The 26,493-nt window shown below is 36.4% G+C and overlaps 1 protein-coding gene and 1 pseudogene across 4 annotated transcripts in view; both read left to right on the top strand.

The window, feature by feature from the left end:
• Window positions 1-24,743, top strand: part of LOC101721603 (replication factor C subunit 4-like) — a 45,455-nt pseudogene extending 20,712 nt beyond the window's left edge.
• The window catches only part of Prlr (prolactin receptor), a 175,520-nt gene that overhangs the window by 21,358 nt on the left and 127,669 nt on the right, over window positions 1-26,493 (top strand). The window lies entirely within an intron of this gene.

Here is a 26,493-nt window from a genome sequence, read left to right as displayed (position 1 = left end):
ATATATGTTTTTCATAATTGAACAAATAAGATAAGATATAGAAAGCAGTTGGCACCACTCAGTTCATGGAACTCTTTAGTATTACCCTCACCAAAGAGAACATGACTTATTGAGAGAGACAAACAAATGTAAGTACAGCCACTAAGGCAAAATTCTAAAAGCATGGGACAAGTGTTGAGTCTGAGCTGTACACAAGTTAATGAGCCTCGAAAGTGTTAAAAATGTTCCATGACTCAGTAATATTTCCCTTCTTTTTTAACTTCAGCAATAAACCAACATGGCACTTCTGGCCGACAGCATTTATAAAAGAATTTACTTTCTCTGAGTACAAAACAATACATTTCTTCTTTCTGCTGTGTTTACTTCAAGGCTGTGCCACTGAGTTGGGTGACCCTGTGAAACTTTTCTAAATTTCTTTTGAGCCTCAGGCTCTTTGTTTGTAGAAGTAGAGAAGTTAATCCCAGGACTTATTTTGAAGATAGAGTAAGATAATGAATGAGAAGACTCTCATCTATCATTGGCCCTCAAAGGATTTCCCCTTTCCCCTGTGATCCCACGTATGCATTCAGATACTTTGAGCAGTGTGTCACACAGGAAGAAAGATGCTAAAATTATGACAAGTCATTTGTCGATTTGTGGCTTTGTCCACTCGGTCACAAATGGCACACTTTCAAGGCCATTGTTCTTACCAAATACTTATCTAAAGAGTGAGGTTATGAATGTCTTTGGAATCCAAATCTGATACACATGCAGGAAAACTCCTTAAGAGAGATGATCTAAGAGATTACCTGAATGTACCTTTTCATTTGCCCTATATTTGATGCCAGCAGGCAAATGAGAGCTGGTTGGGCAGTTGGGCGGTGTACAATTCCCAGAAGTGGAGAGAGAACAGGAGCACCTGTTCTTCCTCTGGTAAAGCCAAGGCAAATGGAAAAGCTCAGAAATGCATAAGCACCATTGTCAAGAAGCACAATAGGAAAAATCACATTGCTGGTGAAAGCATGGTTCCCTATGGCATGAGAGAGCCTGTCAGACTGGCCCCAGACTGGGCAAAGGCCTGAGTGACCAGGAACTGGGCTGGTCTTGCAGGAACTGAGCTCCAGGCACTGAGAATTAAAAACTAACCTAACAAAACAGATCTGTCTCCATTTGTGAGAAATGAAATGATATGGGTTTTGTGGCTCACTAAACTATCCATAAGGCCAAACAATTACAAAAGTCAGATGCCTTACAAACACACCTTGAGGTAGCAGGTATTTTAAGTTAACTATCTGTTGAGTTATATAGCAGATCATCTCCCCCCTTCCTGAGGTAATGGAAGGAACAGTGTGGCTGAACCAAGTTGAACAAAGCAAGAAGAAGCTGAAGATCAGCCAGGCCTCATAAGATCTGACAAAGCAATACAAAGCCTTTAGGGTATTTTGAGTAGGGGGATAGTATGATCTGCTTGGTATTCTTTAAGAACCACTCCGGTTACTCATTGGAAAATTGCATAAGGTAAGCTTAGGTGCCTATGAACTTGTTAAGAATTTAAGACCAACTGTTGGTAAGAAAAATGTGAAAAGATGAAGCTGGGCATGGTGGTGCACACCTGTAATCCCAGCACTCACGAGGCTGAAGAAGGAGGATCAGCATGAGTTTAAGGCCAGTCTAGGTTACATAGTGAGTTCAAGGCCAGCCTTGAACATATTTCCTGTCTCAAAGAACCAAAAGTAAAAAATGGAAAATGAGGTAAGAAAGCTCGTATGATTTTTTATAATGGGTATGAAGGTGGCACAAGCCCATGTATCATTGCACAAATGTTCTCCTTTGGAACCATGTGGAAATAAATGGTGTATACCACACTGCTTGGCTGAACTCTGAGTTTTAATATTTTGGGATCTCTAGCATCTACCTGAGAGGATAAGAAAAGAGATTTAATTAAAACTGTTTAGAAACTCAGTAGACATGATTTCCCTTTACATTTACTTGGAATTTCATCTCCATGAATTATTCCCAGCAATAAGCCAGCTGTTGTTGATATATCCTCCAGGACTGGCCAGGACTGCACAGCATGTCTTAAGTATTCTTGTGGTTGTTAAAAGTTTTGGCATTTTGATTTTGGTTTGTTTTATTTTATTTTGTTTTGTTTTGCTTTGTTTTTGCCCCAGGAAAAGAATCTTTATTCTTTTGTTTTGATAGATGAAGTATAAGAACATTTGATTATGTGTGTTTGATACTTCAAAAAGGTGGAAGAAAGTAATTTTACATCAGGATATGAGTGACAGGTATCCAGCAAATTATGGAGTGGGTTCTGGAAGTGACTGGAATGTTAAGAAAGGGAAATTGTATATAGGCTTAAAATTTTATATTTTAACATTATACAGTGGAATTAAGAAATTTGATATCACCCAGAAAAAAATCACTTTGATGGTGAATTTTTGCATCTATCATTTTTTAAAAGTCAGGAATATATTGTATATATATTGTTCAAATCATTCTTATTGTTATTTGACAGTTAATAATAAATATGTACATAAGTAGCACTGAATAGTTTCTGAAAATTATTTTTAAAGTTATATAACACTCCATTATATGAATGTACTGATTTTGCTAATTTAATGTCTAATATAATATTCATTTCCATTTCTCTGATTACCAGTTACAATTAATTTTTTCATACATTTACCACTCATCATGTTTCTTCTTTTATAAATTTCCCTTGTGAGCCAATTTTCAAAATTTCCATTTGGCTCTCAAGATTTTAATTTTTTTAAAATGAACTCTAAATTTTAAGGTTAGTTATTTGTTTGACTTGTTATGAATATTTCCCCTATTTAATGTTTCTAATTTGCTTAATGTTTTACAAACTAATAAAATTTTGTACTTTGAAACCTATTTTTTTCCTTTGTGATCACTTTTAGCTGTTGATTTAATAAATATATTCAGGGTCTATAACATGTCAGGCACCAAAGCAAGAGGCTAGGGTGAAACAAAAACAAAACAGGAATGCCTTTGCTTTCTGAAAGTTTACAGTGTAATGAGGGAGATAGTCAGGCAAAAGCCAGGCCATTGTAAAATATCATAAACTATGCAAGAGGAAAGACAAGGTGGTGTGAAGAACGTGATCTGGCCTTGAAAGGGTAAGGAAGGACTTCTTCTAGAAGGAAATAACTTTCTATCTGAAAATAAAGAGACAGGAGCAATGTGAATTTAAGAAGAGGAAACTGTAATACTAAAGTCATTGTTCAATGATCTAAATAGTAAGTGTCCTCTGTTCCTAGAAGGAGGGAAGAAAGAAGGGAGGGAGGGAGGGAGGGAAGGAGGGATTCTTGTCTCATTAGAGACAAGAGAAAGAGAAGAATAGAGAAAGAGAGAGAGAGAGTACAGGATGAGGAGAGCAGTGGTTAAGAGTTTTAGAGACAGTTGGGGAGACTATGGTGGCCCAAAATAGTATGGATGATGAGGATGAATGGAAACGTTAAACAGCTCAACCTTTTCCACTGAAGAAGCAATGCTTCAGTGGATATTAAGTTCTTATTCATATTAAAATTGAGTATTCCAGAGTAATCTATTCCAGAATATTTATTTAGTTTTATTGATAGGTCAATTCTTAGGCCAGCACTTCACTTAAACTGGTAAGGTATCTCTAACTGCTTTTTACTTTCAAAATGTATTTATCTACTCTTGCCAATATGTTCTAAAAGGTACACTTCAACATGATTTTGAAAAGTTAAAAAATTACATGTATATGTGTGTATTGAATATATAGTGTATATATATATATAGGTATATGTGTATAGCTCTCTCTATATATATAGAGAGAGAGAGAGAGAGAAAGGTATATGTATACACATATACTTAGTAAAATCTCACATTGATAACTTGATTGGGAACACATTAATTCTGTAGGTCAGTTGTGGAAAGACTGACATTCACCCATAAAGAAGCATTGAACATCTCCAGACTTGCATCTGTAAGTTCCAACATCTGAATGTTTGTATATTTACTTTCTATCTCATTGGAATTAATTACAAAAGTTTGTAATTCATCACAATAGTTTGAATCCTGGTATATATAAGTGATAATTGTTCCCATTCTAATAATCACATCTAATTTTATTTGATGTCTTATAGCATTGATCATAATTTGTAATGTTAAATAATAATAATAATAGTGAGCATCTAATCTTAATATCAGTTTCAAGAAGAATGACTTGTAGCATTTGTCAATGTCCTATGGATGCTAATAAAATTAAGGTAGGAAAAGATACTAATGAAATCCTATGTCTCAAGGTTTCATAATTCATATGACTGCATTAAAATCAACTGACTTTAGTCCAGCATTTCAAGAATGTATTTGACTACACAAGTACATCTTTCATTGAGAAATTTACATTATGACACTCAAAATTACATTAATTTGGCTTTACTTCTTTTCGGTTTTTTGAAAATTTTTTTTTCTGCTTCCTTGTCTTTTCTTTTTGGTCTACCTGTTGCAATATGAATTTGCAATATGAATGTGACAGTTAAACTGGATTGTCAATTTGCCTGGCTTAAGAGCTGCCATGGGGATTAATGAAGCACACATCTGGTTATATACCAGGGGGTTATGGAAGTATGACCCTGGCTACTGTAACTGGTCCCTGACCCCTTCTTTCTAATGCTGTTCCTCTGCTCTATTTCTCATCTACCATTCAGTAAACAACTATGCTGTACCACACAGTTTGGCATGATGTTTCTGCTTTGGAACCGGCCCACCATGGACTGAGCTCTTTGTAATCATGAGAAAATTAAACCTCTCCACTTTTAAGTTGTGTGTATTGGATATTGTGTCCCAGTGATGGGATAGCTAACTAATACAATGGACTGTAGTTTGGCTTCACATTTAAATTTTGTAGTAATTTAGAAGATAGTCATCTTTTTTTTAATTTCTACAAAACATTTCTAAGGTTTCCAAAGCATTTCTACCAATATTTCATACTTATCAAAGTCAGAGATGGTCATATATTTTTCTAATCAACTTCCAAACAAAATAGTATCTTTGGGTAACCTTACTAAAAGTGAGAAATTTAATTCAGTTTTACTTCCAACACTTTTCTCAGTATTTGTACAAATACTTTAAATATTTCTTATTCAGGTTTCTATCAGCAAACGTTTTACATGACTTCTCTTTTGTAATTTCTTTATGAAATACCATAGATTTTATAATATATTCTTGGGCATTTCTGTGGTTATTTGGTTCATGTGTCACTTTTTACATCTTAATTTTAGTTCCTATGTCAAACAGCTAAAAAATAGCTTGAAGAATTACCCTAAGTAGAACAAGTTGTATGTTTCAATGCCTTAATGAATTTAGAAAGAATTTCTATTGGTTTTAAACATAAAGAATGACTTGTATGGATATGAAATTCTTGTCTCACTATCATTTTTGCCTTTTACATTGAGTCACACAGCAGAAAAATCTGAGATCATCCATAGTTATGTTTCTTAATAACTTGTTTATCCTTCAGAATAATTATGCTTTTATTTAGCTTTTATAATTTATATATTTGGTCACAATATATCTAAGCATGAGTTTTGGGTTTGTTTTTTTTTTTACTTATTTTTCGTAGTACTTGAATCATTTCAATTTGCAGAGTTAGATTTTCACTTACCATGACCTCTGGGACATTTTCTTTTTTAGTTTCTTTTAAATTTCATACATTCCTTCCATTACATTTTATTTTGTTTTGTTTAAAAATACATTTTTGAAACTCCAACTCTTCCTTCTTAGAGTTAAATTTTATATCCAGTGAAATACAGAGATGATGCATGTACAGTTTGATTGGCTTTTCGAAGTGCATATATCTGCATAGCTCACATTCCTATTAGGATACAGAATATTTACATCACTCCAGAAAACTTCCTCCTCCCCCTGCCCAGGCAATCACAGTACCAGAAGCAACTGCTGATCTGATTCCTAGCATGTTAACTTAGTTTTTCCTGCTCTGAAAATTATGTAAATGGATTATACAATATTATGTGTCAGAATTATTTCTACTTTTTTCACTTTTTTCTCATGTGTTTTGAGATTTTTCCAAGTTGTTGCTTGTATTCAAAGTTTACTTCATTTATTGCTAAGTAGTATTCTATTATATAAATATAGTGTAATTTGTTTCTTATCTTATTTCTGATTCTTGGGGTGTTTCAAGTTTTGGATTACTTAGGTTACGTTTGTTATGCTTATAGTTTTCATTTCTTTAAATAATTACCTTGCAGTAGAATTTTGGAGTCAAAAGATATATGTTTAATTGTGAAGAAACTTCCAAAAGTTTACAAAGTGATTTTGCCATTTTACCTGCTTTCCAGCAATTTCTGAGAGTTTTAATTACTCTATCCTTTACAATGCTTGATACTATCTTTCATTTTCTCTATCCTAGTAGAGTATAGTGCTACCTTATGGACATCACCAATTTGTTTTTCATGAGCACAAATTAACACTAATTTGACTATTTCCTATCATATGTACCTGCCATCTTTCATCCCATGTATTCCTTTTAGAGTATATAGGGTAAGACATCTGTGTTTGGGAAAGTACTGATTCATTTTCCTATACTGTCAGTTTGGTCTCTCATTCCTTTCATGAAACAAGCAATTGTTTCATTTTTGGCTACCCTGAGATTCCTCATCTCACTCAGTATGCTTTTCCTCTCATTCTTTAATGTCATAATGACTGTCAATTTTCACAGCATTTTTTTACGTCAGTTGAGGATGAGAAATATTTTTCTAAAATTGTCAGTGAGATGATATTTCAGCTCTCTTGTTTTGCAATTTTTCCACTGTCTATGCTATTTGTTTTTCATGCTTACTCACTCACGAATGAAAAAAAACCAATCTACTCAGATCCAATATTTGTGAACATTTAGCATGTGCAATGTGTTCTTAAACCTGTTCAATACGTACTAGGCCATAAGTTTTCCAGTCCACAGTTGGAGGGCAGAATGACATGACCTAGCTCAATATTAGCTTCTAACAGGAATGTGGTGATGTGGCTTTCGATTTTGAGATATAATCTGCTCTTCCTTCACTGCCTCTTCACCTGCACACAAAATAGAGAACTCATTTAGGGGGACCCTTTCTTTTAAAATCTTTCCTTTCTCTCCACCTCCTACCCCTTTAGTCTGTGCTGAGCCAGTGACCAGTCCTCTAACATCCAACTACACTGTTTTCTGAAGCTTGTAATTTTATACAGATATAGAAGGGATGATTCTGTTAAGCTGAGGGATTGCTGAACAGTTTTCAGGAAGTGAATCAACTATATCCTAGGAGTATGCTTGGTTTTTGTTTATTTTTGTTTGTTTGTTTGTTTGTTTTTCCAGAAGGAAATGATATATTGGATAATAATTCTGATTCTCAACTCAGCAATATGGGTGATGTTAGTCATGACACATCCTCCAAGTTTTTGGCTATGAAGTAACTCTATGTCTTGGTTTTTATATTGTTGGGAGTTTTCCTTCTTCCTCCTCTCATGCTATGTCTTCTAAAGCAGTCAAAAATAGGAACTTCTTTGCAGGCATCTAATACATCTTTTTTGTAGGTCTTTTCTAGTTTTAGTATTTTTATTAACCTACATATTTCTCCCATGAACCTCAGCTGAATTCCTCATTTAACCAAGTCCAAGTCTCTATGAACAACTTACATGGTTTCTACACACATAAACATATTCAAATACATAGTGAACTTTAGCAATCTTTAGTATTTTAGTGTATAGTCTCATCCAAAAAACTCTTTTACAGATAACAAAAATCCTGAGGAAAAAGGGTGAGGGAAACCTAGCTAATCATATTTTTACTACTTTCATCAAAGCGTAATTGAGTTTGTGTATCCAAAGATGTGACATCGTCCCTGAGCAGCACGTGTTTTCAACTACTCTTTACTGAGCCCTAGTATGTATCAAGCACTGCACTAGAAAAATAGATATAAAACATGTATAAGACATGGCCATTGGCACTGGGTAACTTAGGGTCCTTCTCCTAGTTCTACCAGTGTCACTGTGGCTGATAAATCCAGTCTCGATTCAGAGTCCAAGGTTTTCTCTGCTACATTGCACTCATCCCTCCAATGCAGCATCTACCTTGCTGAATTCCACCAAAGATATCATAATGAGAATATTGCCTGTGGGAAGCAAGCAACAAGTGGGTTCTCTTGTTATCAGATCTATCTTATATAGGAGGAAAAGGAGACAAAAAGCAGTTATTCAAGGCCACACAGCTATTTAGGCGATCCAAACCAAATCTCTAGTCTCACCTAGAACACTTTACCTTGTCTTGATTTAGAGGTCTTGATGCGTTTGTCTATGTCCTCCCTGATTGGGAAGCAAAATCTGTCTTCCAGAATCAATATGATAAATGCCAAGTTTGAAACTGAAAAAGTTATTATATATAATAACACAGACCTCAGGGTCAAGGAGTGAAGGAAACTCACCCCAGCCATATTTCCAAATACCCTTTCCTTTACCTGTTCATGGCTATTTGATCCCATACATCAGGAGATAAGGAGTGTAAGTCTCATAAGGGCAAAAGAGTACTTACAAGGATGTGGAAAGAATATTAATGGATTTAACAGACTTTTGAGATGCTGGAAGCACTTTGTATTTACTACTCAACAGACTGAAGTTTGCAGGCTACAAATCTAAGAGAGAGATTATGTGCCTGATAAATATTGCTTGTTGGGTTTTGTTCAAATATGCATGGAGAAAATGCAAAAGATATTGTGGTGGAGCCTGAAGTCAAATCAGGACAGGCAGACCCTGCAAGTGTTTATATTTGTTGATATCAATGATATCTAAACAGGCCATTCTTTTACTTTACACTTAACAAAAGCATAAAGTATCATTATGCTTGGAAGCACAAATTTTAAATATATTTTTACAACATGACTCAAGTTCTGTGATTTTACAACTCACCTACTGTGTTTTGAATTTCCGTAGCAGTCAAATCCTTCATTGGGAATGAATATTTGTTGGAGGTTTGTGACAGTTAAGCTTGTTAACTTGACAGGATTGTGAGATATATGGAAAGGTGGTTGGATCGGGGGCACTACACTCATCTGTGGATTAATCCACTGAAGCTCATAGCCGAATTTGCTGTGGAGATAGAGCCTTCTTGGAGGAGGTGGAACACTGGGGACAGCCCTTGGAGGGCACATCTCTCACTGGTGCTCTTCTCCTATACCTGGCTCCCTGTCTCCACAAAGTGAGCGACTTTCTTCAAACACAACCTTCTCTTCCATGATCTTTTTGTACTGGAACTAGCCAACCATGGATTGAAACATCTAAAATAAACCTTGTTACAAGTGCCAAGTAGTTATGTCCCAGCGATGAGAATGTGTCCAGTACTGTGATGCCTCCTACTTTTCTCTTTTTGTTCAGGATTGCCCTGGGTATTCTGGATGTTTTCTGATTCCTTATGAATTTTAAAATTTTTTTTCTAGTTCTGTGAAGAATGTTGTTGGTATTTTCATAAGAATTGCATTAAAACTAGGTTGCTTTTGGTAATATTGCCATTTTCACCATATTAGTTCTTCTAGTCCAAAAACAAGGTTTGTCTTTCCATTTCTTTTTTTCTTTTTGTGGTACCAGGGATCGAACTCGGGTACTTAGCCTGCGAGGCAGGTGGTGGAACCACTGAGCTAAATCCCCTGCCCGTCTTTCCATTTCTAACACCCTCTTCAATTTCTTTTTTCAGAGTTCTCTAATTTTCACTGGATAGGTAGGTACTTCACCTCCTTGGTTTTGTTGACTCCTAGGTATTTAATTTTTTAAACTATTGTGAAAGGAATCATTTACCCGATTTTTTTCTTCGTGGATTCATTACTGGTTTACAGAAATGCTATTAATATTTGTGTGTTGGTTTTACATATTGTCACTTTGCTGAATTTACTTATTAGATCCAAAAGTCTTCTGGTAGAGTCTTTGGGGGTCCTCTGTAAAGAATCATTTCATTTCCAAATAAGGATAATTTGACTTCCTTTCTCATTCATATCACTTTTGTATCTTTCTCTTTTCTGATTTCTCTGACCAAAGTTGTGAATAGGACATTGAATAGGTGTAAGAGTGGACACCTTATTCTCAGTCCTGGTTTTAGAGAAAATCTGTTCAGTTTTTCCCCATTCAGTATCATAGTGGCTGTGGGTTTGCAATTTATGGTTTTTTACCAGTTTCAAATAAGATTCTTTTTTGGCCCTGCCCTTAGCCGGCCCCGGCTGGCGGGAAATGCGGGCCATCGGATCTCGGCTGTGTCTGAGTCTCCTGGCCTGTAATTCCCGCGCTGGGGGACGAAACTGAGACTTCCCCATCCCAAATCTCCGAAACGAGGCGGCGATGCGCTCGCCACGCCTAGGAGCGGCTGAAAGGCCCAGGTTGTGCGGTCCTGCGCAGAAAGCCGGTTTGCAGGGTGAAGTAATCAGGCAGACATTTCTAAAAGGAAATCGATCAGTAGGAAACCACTGTCAACCAAGGATCAAGGAGTCGCTGCCACCGCAGGAAGCAGTGGAGAGGACAAAAAAGTCAAACCTGTTCCATGAGTGGAAAAATAGTGAACTAAGATCCTGATAATTAAAGTCTGTAGTTGGAGGAGCTGATACAGAGGTAAAGAAAACACAGGGCTGGGGCTTTAGCTCAGTAGTTCCACCGCCTGCCTCGCAAGTGCCGAGACTCGAGTTCGATCCCCTCCGCCCAAAATGTGTGGATGAAGTTGCTTTCCAAGAAGAAGTGGTTGCAGTGCTGAAAAAAATCTTTAGAAGGAGCTGACCTTCCTAATCTCTGGTTTTATGGGCCACCTGGAACTGGAAAGACATCTACTATTTTGGCAGCAGCTCAAGAACTCTGGGCCTGAACTGTTTCGATCAAGAGTTCTTGAGTTAAATGAATCCGATGAACGTGGAATACAAGAAGTTCGAGAGAAAGTGAAAAATTTTGCTCAGCTGTATCAGGAAGTCGTTCCGTTGGGAAGCCATGTCCTCCTTTTAAGATTATGATTTTGGATGAAGCAGACTCAATGACCTCGACTGCTCAGGCCGAAAACCACACGATTCTGACTCATCTGTAACTATGTCAGTCGAATAATTGAACCACTGACCTCTAGATGTTCAAAGTTCCGCTTCAAGCCTCTCTCGGATAAAATTCAACAGCAACGGTTATTAGACATTGCTGAGAAGGAAAATGTCAAAATTAGCAATGAGGGAATAGCTTATCTTGTTAAAGTGTCAAGAGGAGACTTAAGGAAAGTCATTACATTTTTTCAAAGTACTACTCGATTAACAGGTGGAAAGGAAGTCACGGAAAAAGTGATCACAGACATTGCTGGGGTAATACCAGCTGAGACAATTGATAAGATATTTGCTGCATGTCAGAGTGGCTCTTTTGACAAACTGGAAGCTGTTGTGAAGAGCTTAATAAATGAAGGTCACGCAGCAGCTCAGCTTGTAAATCAAGTTTACGATGCAATTGTAGAGAATGATAACCTTTCTGATAAACAGAAGTCTATTATGACAGAGAAACTTGCTGAAGCTGATAAAGGCTTAGCAGATGATGCTGATGAATACCTGCAATTGATAAGCCTTTGTGCAACTGTGATGCAGCAACTAACGCAGAATTGTTAGTCTGAAAACTGACCAAAAGCTCACAAGAAATGCTTTGTAAAATACAGGTTGTGAAAATAAAAATGACCAAACTACAGGAAAAAAAAAAAAAAAGATTCTTCTTTACCTATTTTCATCAGGCTTTTTTTTTAATCATGAAAAGTTGTTAGATTTTGTCATCCATTGAAATGACCTTGTAATTTTTATCACTGATTCTATTTATTTGGTATATTACATTTACTGATTTATGTACATTGGACCACTTTGTATCCTCCCTATGAAATCAACTTGGTCTTGGTGATTAATCTTTTTAATGAGTTGCTAAATTCTATTTGCAAGAATTTTATTGAGGGTTTTTTCATCTATGTTCATAAAGGATATTTGCCTGTAGTTTGCTTTTCTTTTTTTTCCTGAGTCATAATCCAGTTTTGGTATCAGAGCAATGTTAATTTCTGAGTTTGAAAGCATTCTTTTGCTTCCTATTACATGGTAAATTTTGAAAAGTATTAGTATTAGTTCATTTCTAAAGGTCTGGTAAAATTCAGCAGTAAATCCTTGGAGTACTAAGCATTCCTTAGTTTATATAGTTTTTATTACTGCATCAATCTTCTTGTTATTGACCTCTTTAGATTTATTTGTGTCTTCTTGTCTCAATTTTGGTAGGTCGTATGTCTGGAAATTCATCCATTTCTTTGAGAGTCTTTAATTTGTTGAAATATATGATTTTAGAATAATTTCTTATACTTCTCTAGATTTCAATTATGTCTACTATGATTTTACCTTTTTATCTCTAACTTTGTCATATGGGTCTCTTTCTCTTTTTGCAAGGTTAGCTGAAGGTTCATTAATCTTGCTTATATTTTTAAGGAACCAATTCTTTTATTCATTGATCCAGTATGGCAGTTTTAACTTCATTTCTGCTATGCTGTTTCTTATTTCTTTCCTACTACTTGATTTGGGATAGATTTATTTTTGTTTTATTTTGTTATATATTCTGGATTACTCTGTTCTTCTAAGATTACAGCACTCATACCTGTCATCTTTCCTCTTAGAACTACTTTTATTTTGTCCCAGGGATTCTCATAAACTGAGTTTCCATTATCATTTTTAATTAAATAAAATTAAATTTAATTAATTAATTTTATTGGTACATTTTAGGTATACAATATAATGACATTCATCATTGGAAATTTGCACCTTTATGTAATCTCTCTTGGTTCTTATTTTTCCCCCTTCCCGTGCCCTCCCTTCAACCCCTCTACTCTTCGCTATTTACAAAGATTTTGTTTCCATTTTTTCATTTTCTCATATTAATTTCATTACCTTCTTTCCTTTCCCCTACCCCTCCCACTTCCCCTTCCCCATTGCCCCTTTTCTTCCTATTTCACATTATCTATTATACCTTTTAGTCCTTATTTACACTTTCAATTTCTCACACTACAGAAACTATTCAGTACTTACACGTGTGTCCTATTTATTTCACTTCAGAGTATCGCCTCAATGTGCATCCATTTAAATATAAATGTCTCTAATTTCTCATTTTTTATAGCCGAGTAGTATTCCATTTTATTAAAAAGCCACATTTTCCTCATCCAGTCTCCAGTTGATGGGCAATTGGGCTGCTTCCAAGTTTTAGCTATTACAAATTGTGCTGCTATGAACATGGGTGCACATATATCACTGTGGTATGATTCTTTTAATTCTATGGGGAAGATACCCAGCATAGAAATAGCTGGGTAAAATGGGACTTTCAGTCCTAGTTCTTTGAGGTATCTCCATACTGATTTCCACAGTGCTTGCACCAGTCTACACTCCCACCAGCAGTGGAGGAGGGTTTATCTTTCCCCACAGCCCCACCAGCATTTGTTATTGGTTGATTTCATGATAGCAGCCATTCTTTCTGGGGTGAGGTGGAATCTCAGCATTGTTTTCATTTACATCTCTCAAATGACCAGTGATGTTGAACATTTTTTCATCTGTTTATTTGCAATTTCTACTTCTTTGTGTGAGAAATGTCTATTCATTTCAGATGCCCATTTTTGGATTGGGTCTTTAAATTTGGGAGGTCTGACTTTTTTTAAGTTCTTTACAGATTCTAGATAGTAGACCTTTGTCTGAGGAACAGCAGATGAAATTTTATTCCAACATTGTGGGTTATCTCTTCACACTGTTGGTGGTTCCTCTTGCTGTGAAGAAGCTTTTTAATAACAAGAGATCCCACTTGTTGATTGTTTGTGCTGGGCAACTGAGGTTTTGTTCATAAAATCTTTTCCTACACCAATGTCTTCAAGACTTCCACCTAACCTAAGTTCCAGCCAGTTCAGCATTTCTGTTTTAATATTTAGATGTTCAATCCATTTCAATTTTAGTTTAGTGCATGGTGAGAGATATAGGTCCAGTTTTAATTTTTGACAAGTTGAAAACCAATTTTACCAGCACCATTTATTAAAGAGGCTATCTTTCCTCTAGTGAGGGTGTTTGGCTCCTTTGTTGAAGATGAGGTGGCTGAGTGTGTCTGAAGTTGTTTCTACATCTTCTAATCAGTTCCACTGGTCCTCAGGTCTGTTTCTTTGCCAGCACCATGTTGGTTTTACCACAGTAGCTTTATAGTATAGTGTCAAGTTGGGGGTTGTGATACCCCCTGCCATGTCTCTGTTGCCTAGAATTGCTTTTGCTATTCTAGGTCTCCTCTTGTTCCAAATGTATTTTTGGATTGTTTTCTCAAGGTTAATGAAGTATGCTGTTGGAATTTCAATTAAGATTGCACTGAATCTATGGAAGTATGGACGTATGGCCATATGGAAGTATGGCCACTTTCACTATGTTCATTCTTCCTACCAAGGAGCAAGGGATGTCTTTCGATTTTCTTTCTTTTGGTACCAGGGATCAAACTCCAGTCCTTGCGCTTGCGAGGCTGCCAGCAGAACCACTGAGCTAAATCCCTGGCCTGGCAAATGTCCTTCCATTTTCTGATATCGTCTTCAATCTCTCTTTTCAGAGTGCTATAGTTTTCAAAGAAGGGGTTTTGATTTCTTTTCTTAGGTTGATTGCTAGGTATTCGAGTTTTTTGGATGCACTGTGAAAGGAATTGTTTGCCCTATTTCTCTCCCAGTGAGTCTATTGTTCATGTAGAGGAAAGCTATTGATTTTTATGTGTTGACCTTGAATTCAGCTACTTTACTGAATTTGGTTATTAAGTCTAGAAGACTTTTGGTGGAGTTCTTGGGGTCTTCTATATAGAGTATCATTCCATCTGAAAACAATGGCAATTTGACTTCTTCATTTCCAATCTTTATTCCTTTTATTTCTTTCTCTTGTTTAATTGCTGTGGCTAATATTTCCAAAACTATATTGAACAGGAGTGGTGATAGTGGACATCCTTGTCTTGTTCCTGATTTGAGTGTGAAGGATTTCAGGTTTTGACCATTTAGTATGATATTGCCTGTTGGTTTTTCATAGATGGCTTTTATTAGATTGAGGTAGAGACCATCTATTCCAATTTTTTGTAGTTTTTATTATAGATGCATGTTGAATTTTGTCGAATGCTTTTTCTGCATCTCTTGAGATGACCATATGGTTTTTGTCCTTGGTTCTATTGATACAGTGTCTTACATTGATTGATTTGCATATGTTGAACCATCCCTGCATCCCTGGGATGAATCCCACTTGGTCAGGGTGTATGATCTTCTTGATGATCTTCTGCATTCTATTTGCCAGTATCTTATTAAGGATTTTTTCATCTATGTTCATTAGTGAGATTGGCCTATAGTTCTCTTTTTCAGCTGGGTCTTTCTTTGCTTTGGGGATCAAAGTGATGCTTGCTTCCAGGAATGAATTTGGGACTATTGGTTCCCTTTCAATTTCATTGAAGAGTTTAAACAGTATTAGCCGTAGTTCCTCTCTGAATGTCTTGTAAAATTCAACAGTTAAGACATCTGGACTGGGGCTTTTTTTAGTTGGTAAGTTTTTAATTATGTTTTCAATTTCGTTGATTGATATTGGGTCATTTAGAATTTTTAGGTCATCTTGGTTCAACTTTGGCAATTCATACATATCTAGGAATCTGTCCATTTCTTCTGTGTTTTCCATCTTATTGGCATATATGTTCTCAAAGTAGGTATTTATGATCCCCTGGATTTCTGCTGGGTCCATTGTAATTTCACCCTTTTCATTTTTAATTGCATGAATTTGGGCCTTTTCTTTCCTTTTTCTGACAAGGTTGGCTTAGGGTTTGTCAACTTTGTTTATTCTTTCAAAGAACCAACTTTTGGCTTTCTTAATTTTTTGTATCATTCTCTTAGTCTCCATGGCATTGATTTCTGCTCTGATCTTTATAATTTCCTCCCTTGTATAAGCTTCAGGTTTGTCCTGCTCTTCTTTTTCTAGAAGCTTGAGGTTCACCATCAGGTTTTTTAATTGGGCTTGCTCTGTTTTCCTAATATGAGTATTTAGTGCTATGAATTTCCCTCGTAGGACTCCTTTCATTGTGTCCCATAGATTCTGATATGTTGTATTGTCATTATCATTTAATTGTAGAAATTATCTGATTTCTTCTTTAATTTCCTCTGTGACACATTGGTTATTCGGAAGTATGTTATTTAATTTCCATGTGTTTATGAAATTCTTGCATTTTCTTTTGCTATTGAGCTCCAATTTCATTGCACTATGGTCTGATAATATACAGGGGATAACCTCAGTTCCTTTCCACTTACTTAAACATGTCCTATGAGCAAGTATGTGCTGTATTTTGAGGAACGACCCGTGTGCAGCTGAAAAGAATGTGTGTTTTGATTTTATGGGGTGGAACACTCTGTAAACATCTGTTAAGTTCATTTGTTCAAGAGTTTGATTGAGTTCTAGTATTTCATTACTTATTTTTAGTCTAGTTGATCTATCTATTTGTGACAGTGAGGAATTGAGGTCACCCAGTACTATTGTATTAGTGCATATATGACTTTTCATGTCCATTAGTATTTCTTTTATATAGTTGGGTGCACTAGTGTTTGGTGCATATATATTTATGTCTGTCATCTCTTCCTCTTGGATTGTTCCCTTTACAAGGATGTAGTGTCCTTTTTTGTCTCTCTTAATCACTCTTGGTTTGAAACCCACTTGATCTGCAAAGAGGATAGCTACTCCTGCTTTTTGGTGGGTTCCCGTCACATGGAGCATTGTTTTCCACCCTTTAACTTTCAGTCTATGAGTTTCATTTTGAATTAAGTGTGTTTCTTGCATGCTGCATATTGTTTGGTCTTTTTCTTGACCCATCCTGCCATTCTATTTCTTTTGATTGGTGAATTGAGACCGTTAACATTGATGGTTATAACTGATACATACTGATTTATCCTTGTCATGACTTTTTCTTTTTGTTTGATTCTCCACCTTTGTGTTTAATTTCTTGTCTTGCCCAATGGATTCCTTTTGCAGGGCTTCCTGGGGTTCTGATCCTCAATGTCTGTTCCTAGGATATTGTGTAAAATTTTTTGGAGTCCGGGTTTGGTATTTGTGAAATTCCTAAGGTGCTCTTTGTCATGAAAGTACCTTATTTCCCATCAATTTTGAAAGATAGTTTTCCAAGGTACGTCATTCAGGGCTGGAGGCTGTTTTCCTTTAGGGCTTGAAATATGGCACTCCAAGCTCTTTTTTCCTTGAGAATTTGCATTGAGAAGTCTGCTGTGATTCTGATGGGCTTTCCTTTGTATGTGATTTGTTTCTTTTCTCTAACTGCTTGTAGAATTTTGTTCTCCTGCTGGGTTTCTGTTATCTTAACTATTATATGCCCATGTGTTGATTTTTTTTTTTAATCAAGGCTAGTTGGAGTCCTATATGCCTCCTATATGCCTCACTTATCTGTATGTCAAGTTCTTTTTCCCTGCTTGGGAAGTTTTCTGCCATCACTTCTGTGAACAGTTTTTGTATGTTATCTGCACTCTCTCTTGTTTGTTTCTTCATTGACTCTGATTAGCCTTATGTTATTGTTCTTTGCATCATCTAGCAGCTGCTGGATTGATTTCTCATGGTCCCTTACTATTTTAAAGAAATTTTTCTTTTCGTGGTCACTAATTGCAATCTTATCGTCTATATCTGAAATTCTGTCCTCACATTGGCTCATTCTGCTGTGTAAACTTTCAATGGAGTTTTTAGTCTTCTAGAAATCTGTTTATATCTGTTTTATGGACTCCATTTGTTTCCTATGTTGGATTCATCATGTTCTTCAGCTCCTCTATTTTTTTATCTGTATCCTCTCTAGATTTATTAATCATGTCTTGCACTATGGGCACAATCTCTGCTGTTATCTGAGAAATTATTTCTGATTTTATTTTTTCCAGATCCTCCTTTTGTTGCCAGTTCAGGGAGTCCAGGTGGTTGCATATTGGATTGTTCCATCTCGTTTCCCTTTGGGGTTGCTTTAGGTGATCTGGAAGTCTGGTTTTGAGACTTGTTTAAGTGTCTTCTCATTTCAAAGGTGTGGAGGGATGTGTACTGCTGTCACCCATGCAGCTTACATCCTTGACACCGGCAGTGGTGGTACAGTGGCCTGGAAGGTCACCTCCTTTGTGCTGGGGATAGCTCTCAAGTTTCCATTATCATTTTAGTCTAGGAACTTCAAAATATCTCCTCTGATTTCTTCAGTGACCTATTAATCATTCAAGAGTGAATTATTGAATCTATATGTGTAGTTTTTTATTTTATTTTTGCTGTTGGTTTTTATTTCATTCCATTATTATCTAATGCTATATATAGATTATTTAAATTCTTTTCCACTTGCTTTATGGCCGAAAATATGGTAGTTTAACTCTAATATTTCTTTATTGATGTTTCTGTCAGATTAATCTAAGAAACTGAAGTATTGAAGTCTCCCAATATTGTATTGGTGTCTATCTGTGCTTTTATGTCAAATAGTATTTGTTTTATGAAATTAGATGTGGCAACAATCAGTGTATATATATTTATAATTGTTATCTCTTCCTTGTAAACTGTTACCTTTTCTAATATCTAGTGGTCTTCTTTGTCTCTTCTAACCAGCTTTGGTTTGAAGTCAATTTAATCAAATATAATATAGCTACTCCTTCTTGCTTTCAAGCTCCAGCTGTTTGGAGATCATTTTCCATCCTTTTACGTTCAGTCTGTGTACATCTTTACAGATGAAGTGTACATCTTGCAGGCAACATATAAATGGGCGTTGTTGATCCAATCTGCCAGTCTGTGTCTTTCAATTTGAGAGTAAAATTATTTATATTAAGTGTTGTTATTGAAAAGTATACAGTAATTGCTGTCATTTTGTTGTTTTTCCAGGGTTTGTTTCATTTCTGTTTCTCATTTGTTTAGCCAGCCTCCCAGTGAGGTGTTTTTTGGTTTTTGGTTTTTGAGGGGGTTTTGCCTTGTACTTTTGCTGTCTTCATGTGTTTAGGATTCCCTTAACTATTTTCTGCAATTCTGGCTTGATGGTCATGAATTTCTTTAGTTTATCCTTATCATGGAAGGTCTTGATTTTGCCTTTGATTTTGTAGGATAGCCTTTGTAGAATAGTGTACATTGGCAATTATTTTCTTTCAGAGCATTTCTTTCAGGAATGAAAAAACTTCATTCCAAACCCACCTTGCCTTTAAGGTTTCTGTTGAGAAATCTACAGTCACTATGATGAGTTTACCCTTACATATAATTTGGTGCTTCTAAAAGCTTTTAACATACTTTCTTTATCCCAAGTTTGTGGTATTTTGACTATGAAATGATTTGACATGGAGAGGTTCTTTTCTGGTGGTGTCAACTTGGGGTTATAAGTGCCTCCTTTACCTAGGTATCCATCTCATTCCCAAGGTTTGGGAGATTTTCTCCAGTCATTTCAGTAAACAGATTTTTATGTCGTTAGTGTGTATTTCAACCCTCTTCTCGGGACTGGTGATTGTTAAGTTTTTCCTTTAGAATTTTCTAGGATTACTTGAACAATCTTTTCATTGTTTCTTGGTTTTTTTCATTATTACTGATTGAATATTCTAATATATCCACCTTTGTTTCAAATCTTAATATACTTCCTTCTGATTCATCTTGACTACTGCTGAAACTTCCAGTTGAATTTTTTATTTAATTTATTGAGGTTTACATTTCCAGGATATCTATTTGATTATTTTTCATAACCTCTATCTCTTTACTGAAGTGATCTTTCATATCCTATACAGCTTTCCTTTATTCACTCACCTGCTTATTTGTATCTTCTGTAAATTCATTGACCATCTTAGTAATCGTTTCATTCAGCTACTCATTTCTCCCTGCTTTGATCTCATTAATCCTTTTAACTATTAGTTTTCTAATTATTTGTCTGAAATTCCATCCACTCCAGTATCCATGGAGTCAGCTTTGGGAAAGTTAAGAGTTTTTGGAGCAATCTAGTTTTCTTGTTTCTTATTGTAGTTGTGATTCTGAGTAGAGGTTTGCATATCAGATGGGAAAACTATTGCTTCCACTATCACCTGGGAGTCTTTTTGGTGAGTAGTTTTTTGTTTGTGATATACCCAGAGCTGTATATCTCTATATAAGAATTTCTCCCTAATCTGCTCTGAGTACTAGATTCAGCCCCAACAATGTTTTGAGAGAAGAAAGTAACTACTAATAATTTTAACAATTGATGAGCTAACCCTGTAAAAATGTCAGGTAATTTAGAATGCATTTCAAGCAATCTCTATTATTTGATTGTCTTGAGAAAAGATAGGAAGAGTAACAGAATGCAATAGGCTAGAAAAATTAAACCTTAATGACATTTAGACTAATTATAATTCACAGAGAGAGAGAGAAAGAGAGAGACAGAGACAGAGACAAAAAACAAAGAGAGTGAAAGAAAAAAAGGCTAAAAGAGGAATGAGCCAAAAGACAAAAGAAGGTATGTGAGGGGAAATAAAGAAAGTAGAGAAAGGAAGAGAATACAAATGGGAGGTGAGAGAAGAAATACGGAGACTATATGCAATTGTTGAACTGACAGTCACATACAATTATATATCACTAAGAAACAACTGTTGATGCAGGTATGTGCAACTGAACAACATAGAACATTTTAGCTGCAACAGCAGAAAATTCATCTGAACAGCTATTCCAATACAAAAATGTATAAAAAGACCAAAGTTAATTAAACAAGCCCTCCTCCCTCCCCAAAAAAGGAAGAGGACAGTGATGCTGCTATATTGGTTATGGTGAATGTCGCAAAGTGGCTTGTCTCTGCTCTTGTCTTTAACCCTCTGTGCTCAGGAGCCTCCAGTGCTCTCAGGCTAGTGGCAGCATTCTCACTCCCCTCTCACTGGTAGATGTTAGCTGCAAGGTCCTGGCAACACCCCTGCTTGTGGCCTCTGCAACCAGCTCCTCCATATTTTCATCTGTCCCTCTCTGGCACTTCCAGCCCACAGCTATCGTCTTGTTGGCTAAACTTCTCTCTAACCTCCCACTTCAGGAGCTTCTGGGCTATAGCAGGAAACAGCCCTCAACCATGCTGTTCTGGCGTCTTTTCTCTGCACCCCCAGATGGGTCCTAGCTATGCAGCGGCTTCCAAAGTCTCCCTCTGTGTGGTGATTTCTTGGCAGCTAGGTTTGAGCAGGAAACAGCCTCCACAAGCACCCATCCAGAGTCTTTTCTCCACTCCAGTGATCTCTTGGCCCAGCTATAGCACTTCTTGCTAGATCTCCCTCCTGCACACAATTTCAGTGTCATCTTGGGGTCAGGCAGGAGATGGCCTCCATCGGTGCTATTCTGGAGTGTTTGCTCTGCCCCTACTTCTTTCAGGTCCCAGACACTGCAAGTCTCTGCGTTTTTCTGTCTTGTAGAGCCCATAGTGCCTGATGTCATTCATATTCATTTTTATATTTTGAAATGTTAATGTTTATTGAAAATGTGAATGGGTGGGACAAACACCTGAATAACATTTTGTTCATCCTTTTACCACACTTACAAAATAAAGCATGGAAAAGTATTCCTATGGTCTTGTTGTTGATGAAAAATGGGCCTGGCTCTTCTCAGGTACTTCTGTGCTTTGAGGCTTGTTAGTAAAGGCTCCTGAGATCATTCCTCTTTTTACAGTGTAGGCACTTTGATTAAAATGAAATACCATATGGGGAGAGACTATTTTGCATATAGATAACCAACTGCAGAGAAACTTTGTCTCTTGCTTTGTTATCCCAGAATGCATTGTATTTTTGTCCACAAACTGTTTCTCACTCTTAGTTCCTATTCAAGAACCCAATGTTAAAACAAGTAGTCATATTAGGACTTTTCAATCTCTTGGGTCATAGCAAAATGAGATTCTGTACAACTTACCTTTGATGATGAAACTGCAAATCAAAGTGTCCCAATAGCAGGGAAAATGTCAGACAATAATGCTGCTAGTAGTAATATGATAGAAGTAAAAAGATAAGTGTTCATAAATGATCAGGCATGCTTCTCTCCATAAATCAATTCTCATTTAGATAATTTCTCAAAAGCATTTGCAAAACTGGTCAGCTCCTGTTGGCCTGGGGAGACTGTATACAACAGAAATTACTGATGAATTTAAAGAGTTAGTTTATTTTCCTTTTGCAAAGTTGAGAAACAATGGTAATGGGTTGCTAGCCTGCTAGAGAGCCTAAAAAGATTCCAAAATCCCTCCTTGTAAATAAGCTTAATTGGTAAGTCAATTCCTCTCTACTTTGACCTTCCTTGTACAAGAAGTTTCAGTCAAAGGTCAACTACCTATTTTTCAGGCTCATGGTTTTGCAAGACACTGGGGACATTCTCCCAAGTTGATGATTTCTAAAATCTGTCTTCTTCGGATGGCAAATGTTCCCAAGGGATCTTGGTACACACTAAATCAAGCAAGCCCATTCATCAGGAACAATCTGTGCTGCAAGCTAGCACTGGCCTTGCCTTATAAAGATTCATTTGATGTACTTATCAGTCATTCTTCAGGCTGTGAACTTAAAAGCCAGCACGTATCAATGTGCTACTGAGCCAGCCCAGCATGGTTGTCTGTGTCAACTCTGGTAAGAATTCCACCCTTTTCCCTTGTCCAGCTAATTATCGCTTCTTTTTACCTTACTCCCTTGCTGCAAGGCAATGCTTGCTATGCCTCTACCACTCTCAATATGGACCCTCGAGATGGTACCATTAAAGTGAGCATTTGAGCTGATAGTATCTGTGATTTACGCAGCTCCCCTTAATCACAAAATTTGATTCAAGTTTTCATGTACTCTTTATGAGGTAACAAAATACCACATTGTCAAATAACAGGAGGAAAGAATGTTTACAGTGGGTGGCTTACTGCTCACACCTGTATACTGCCTTTCCTTCGCAATGTACTTCCAGGGATCTTTTTATTTCTCATCCCATTTTTACAGAACTCCGGGAGGCAAATGTTATTGTTAGCCTCATTTTTTCAGAGATGAAGACACCATGGTCAAATAGTGAAATGTCATGTGTGTGGCCACATGGCTGAGAGGCAGCAGACGAGGGCTTTGTCACCAATGTTGTGACAGATGCCAGCCATCATCAATGTTCACTCTTCTACTTCATGGTTGCCTTCACAGTCCATGAAGGAAATCCAAGTCTGGGAGAGAATTGAAATTGAAATAACAGTAATAATAATAAAATTGATTTCTATGTTCTAGATACCATACTAATAACGTTTTATGCATTATTGTATTTAACCTTCATAATTTTGAATATTATCTTCATTATCCCCATTAATTGAAGAAGGTAGATTTCAGAAAACTTAAGTGATTTGCAAAGTTACACAATTTGGTAAAGGCAAAATTCATGCTCAGACCTGTGTGAAGGCATAAAATTTGTTAATGGATACAGTTAAACACTGGGTGGAAGAATAGGGATTTTTGTAGAGTCTTGAGCAAGAAGGATAAAAAACGTAAAGAAGAAGTACCCTATAATGGAAAGATATAAGTTTGAATTTTAAGCCTGTCTCTATTTATCTATGTGCTCCTGAGAAAATATGTTTACCTTTTGGGCCACTGGCTTCTTATAAAATTAATTTGTTTTGAGGGGCATTATTTGTCACAAGATAATCTAATCAGGCCAGATATACATAGGCTCTCTCTAAGCTCCAGTGCACTCTACAAAGACAAGGCACCATTCTTATTGTTAGAATCCAGACATCCCTAGTATGGTCACACTTTGTATCAATGCTCTAGGGTCTTACCTAAGCCCCCTACTCTTTTTGCTGTTAGTCCATCATACTTAAGAAAAGCTTTGTTCATGAAGAATCTGTCCATAGAATTATATCTACTTCCCTGTAATATAAAATTCATTAAATAAAATTAGGCTGCCCTCTATAGACAGTATATTTTTGATAGCCCTGTTACTTGTTGCTGGCAAAGCAACAATAGTCAATAAACCAGGTGGATAAACTCTGTGCCCTAGAGGTATTTATATTCTGAGAATGACTAGCAACCTTACCTCACCATAGAGCAAACAGGACTTTCAGAGGGTAGAATCTGGGGCAGATCTTGGACAAGATAGGAATCATTTGCTTTTATATTCAAGGTCATAACTACCATAAGGGATGCCATTTATTAAGTATCACATTAGTACTTGGTCTATGGGAAAGATGCATTAAATACATTATCTCTGAAACTCATGATGGCCCTGTGAGTTATTTTTATCTCCACCTTATAAAAGAAGAAAGTAAGGCTCTGGGAGACATGCTCAGGACCTCAGACCTGGTGGGCTTTCCCCTGCTCTTCCTCCCACTCTGTGAATTCCACGTTACTGGAACAAAAAGTCAATTTTCAAGAAGCTACCTCTTGTCCAAGAAGCACCTGAACATCATAGCCACGGGGCTTGGAGAACTTGCTTACAGGAAAGATATTTTGTATTTTCCAAAATTTACACACACACTTTGGCTGGGGCTGAACTGTGAGTAACCCCAATAGCTGCTTTATTCACAGTTTATCAAAGTCCTTAGTTATTTTGTATTCATTCAGTCCATTATTTGTGATGATAGATATGATATTTTTAGAATTTTTGAGGATTTCAGTATAAATTTTAAATCTATGAGGAGTAAGAGAATGATAAAATTTTGTGGAAATTAAAATAAGTAAAATATTAGTTTTCAGTCCCTTACAGATTTGTAATTTCCTTATTTTGGAATATCAGGATAGGTTTTATGGTTATTGTATTAGTCACATAATAACTAGATTTTATTTTTTTTACTTAAATACTTTTATTGGTACATTTTAGGTATACAATATGTTTACATTTATCATTGAGTGCTTGTACTTGTACATGATGTATCCTGGTTCTTATTTTTTCCCCATTACCTGTGTGCCCTTCACCCCTCCACCCTTCCCTATTTACATACTTCATTTCCATTTTTTTTCTTTTCTCATAATTTTTCCTTTACATTCTTTCCTTTCCCCATCTCCTCCCACCATCCCTACCCCTTTGGAACTTTTCCTATTTCAAAGTATCAATTATTAGTTATTAATCCTTATAATCCTTATTTACACTCTCAGTTTCTCACACAAGAGAAACTATTCGGTATTTACACATATTTGTCTTATTTATTTCACATAAGATTATGGCCTCAATATGCATCCATTTAGCTATAAATGTCTCTAGTTTCTCATTCTTTATGGCTGAGTAGTACTCCATTTTATTAAAAAAAAAAAAAAACACATCTTCATTATCCAGTTTCCAGTTGATGGGCACTTGGGCTGTTTCCAAGCTTTAGCTGTTACAAACTGTGCCGCAATAAACATGGGTACACATATATCTCTGTGGTATGATTCTTTTAATTCTTTGGGGAAGATTCCCAGTAGAGGAATAGCTGGGTCAAATGGGACCTGTAGTCCTAGTTCTTTGAGGTATCTCCATACTGATTTCCACAGTGGTTACACCAGCCTGCCCTGTCACCAGCAATGGAGAAGGGTTCCTTTCTCTCCACACCCCTGCCAGCATTTGTTACTGGTTGATTTCTTGATAGCAGCCATTCTTTGTAGGGTGAGGTGGAATCTGAGTGTTGTTTTCATCTGCATCTCTCGAATGACCAGTGATGTTGAACATTTTTTCATATGTTTATTTGATGCTTTTACTTCTTTGTCTGAGAAATGTCTGTTCATTTCAGATGCCCATTTTTGAATTGGGTCATTGAATTTGGGGGTCTGATTTTTTTCAGTTCTTTATATATTCTAGATAGTAGCCCTTTGTCTGAGTTACAACTGCTAAAAAATTTTTCCCACATTGTAGGTTGTCTGTTAGCTCTGTTGGTGGTTTCTCTTGCAGTGCAGAAGCTTTTTAATAAGATGAAATCCCAGTTGTTGATTCTTTCTGCTAGTTCTCGTGCTACTGAGGTTTTGTTCATAAAGTCTTTTCCTATGCCAATATCTTCAAGAGTTCTACCTAACTTATCTTCCAGCAAGTTTAGTGTTTCTGCCTTAATATTTAGATCTTTAATCCTCTTCGATCTTAGCTTAGTGCATGGTGAGAGATGTGGGTCTAGTTTTTAATCTCTGACAGGTTGAAATCCAGTTTTCCAACACCATTTATTAAACAGGCTATCTTTCCTCCAATGAGGATGGTTGGCTCCTTTGTCAAAGATGAGGTGGCTGAGTATGTCTGCAGTTATTTCTGCATCTTCTAATCTAGTCCATTGATCCTCAGGTCTGTTTCTTTCCCAGTACCATGCTGTTTTCACCATAGTAGCTTTGTAGTATAGCTTCAAGTTAGGTATTGTGATACCCCCAGCCATGTCTCTGTTGTCCAGAATTACTTTTGCTATTCTAGGTCTCTTCTGGTTCCAAATGAATTTTTGGATTGTTTTCTCTAGTTCTATGAGGTATATTGTTGGAATTTCAATAGGCATTGCATTAAATCTATATAGTAGTTTTGGAAGTATGGCCATTTTCACTATATTGATTATTCCTAC

The sequence above is a fragment of the Heterocephalus glaber genome, unplaced genomic scaffold, assembly GCF_053883595.1.
Source record: "Heterocephalus glaber isolate CG9 unplaced genomic scaffold, H.glaber_assembly_v1.0 deba00001538, whole genome shotgun sequence".
Classification (NCBI taxonomy): Eukaryota; Metazoa; Chordata; class Mammalia; order Rodentia; family Bathyergidae; genus Heterocephalus; species Heterocephalus glaber.
This window is presented reverse-complemented; position numbering and strand designations above follow the sequence as displayed.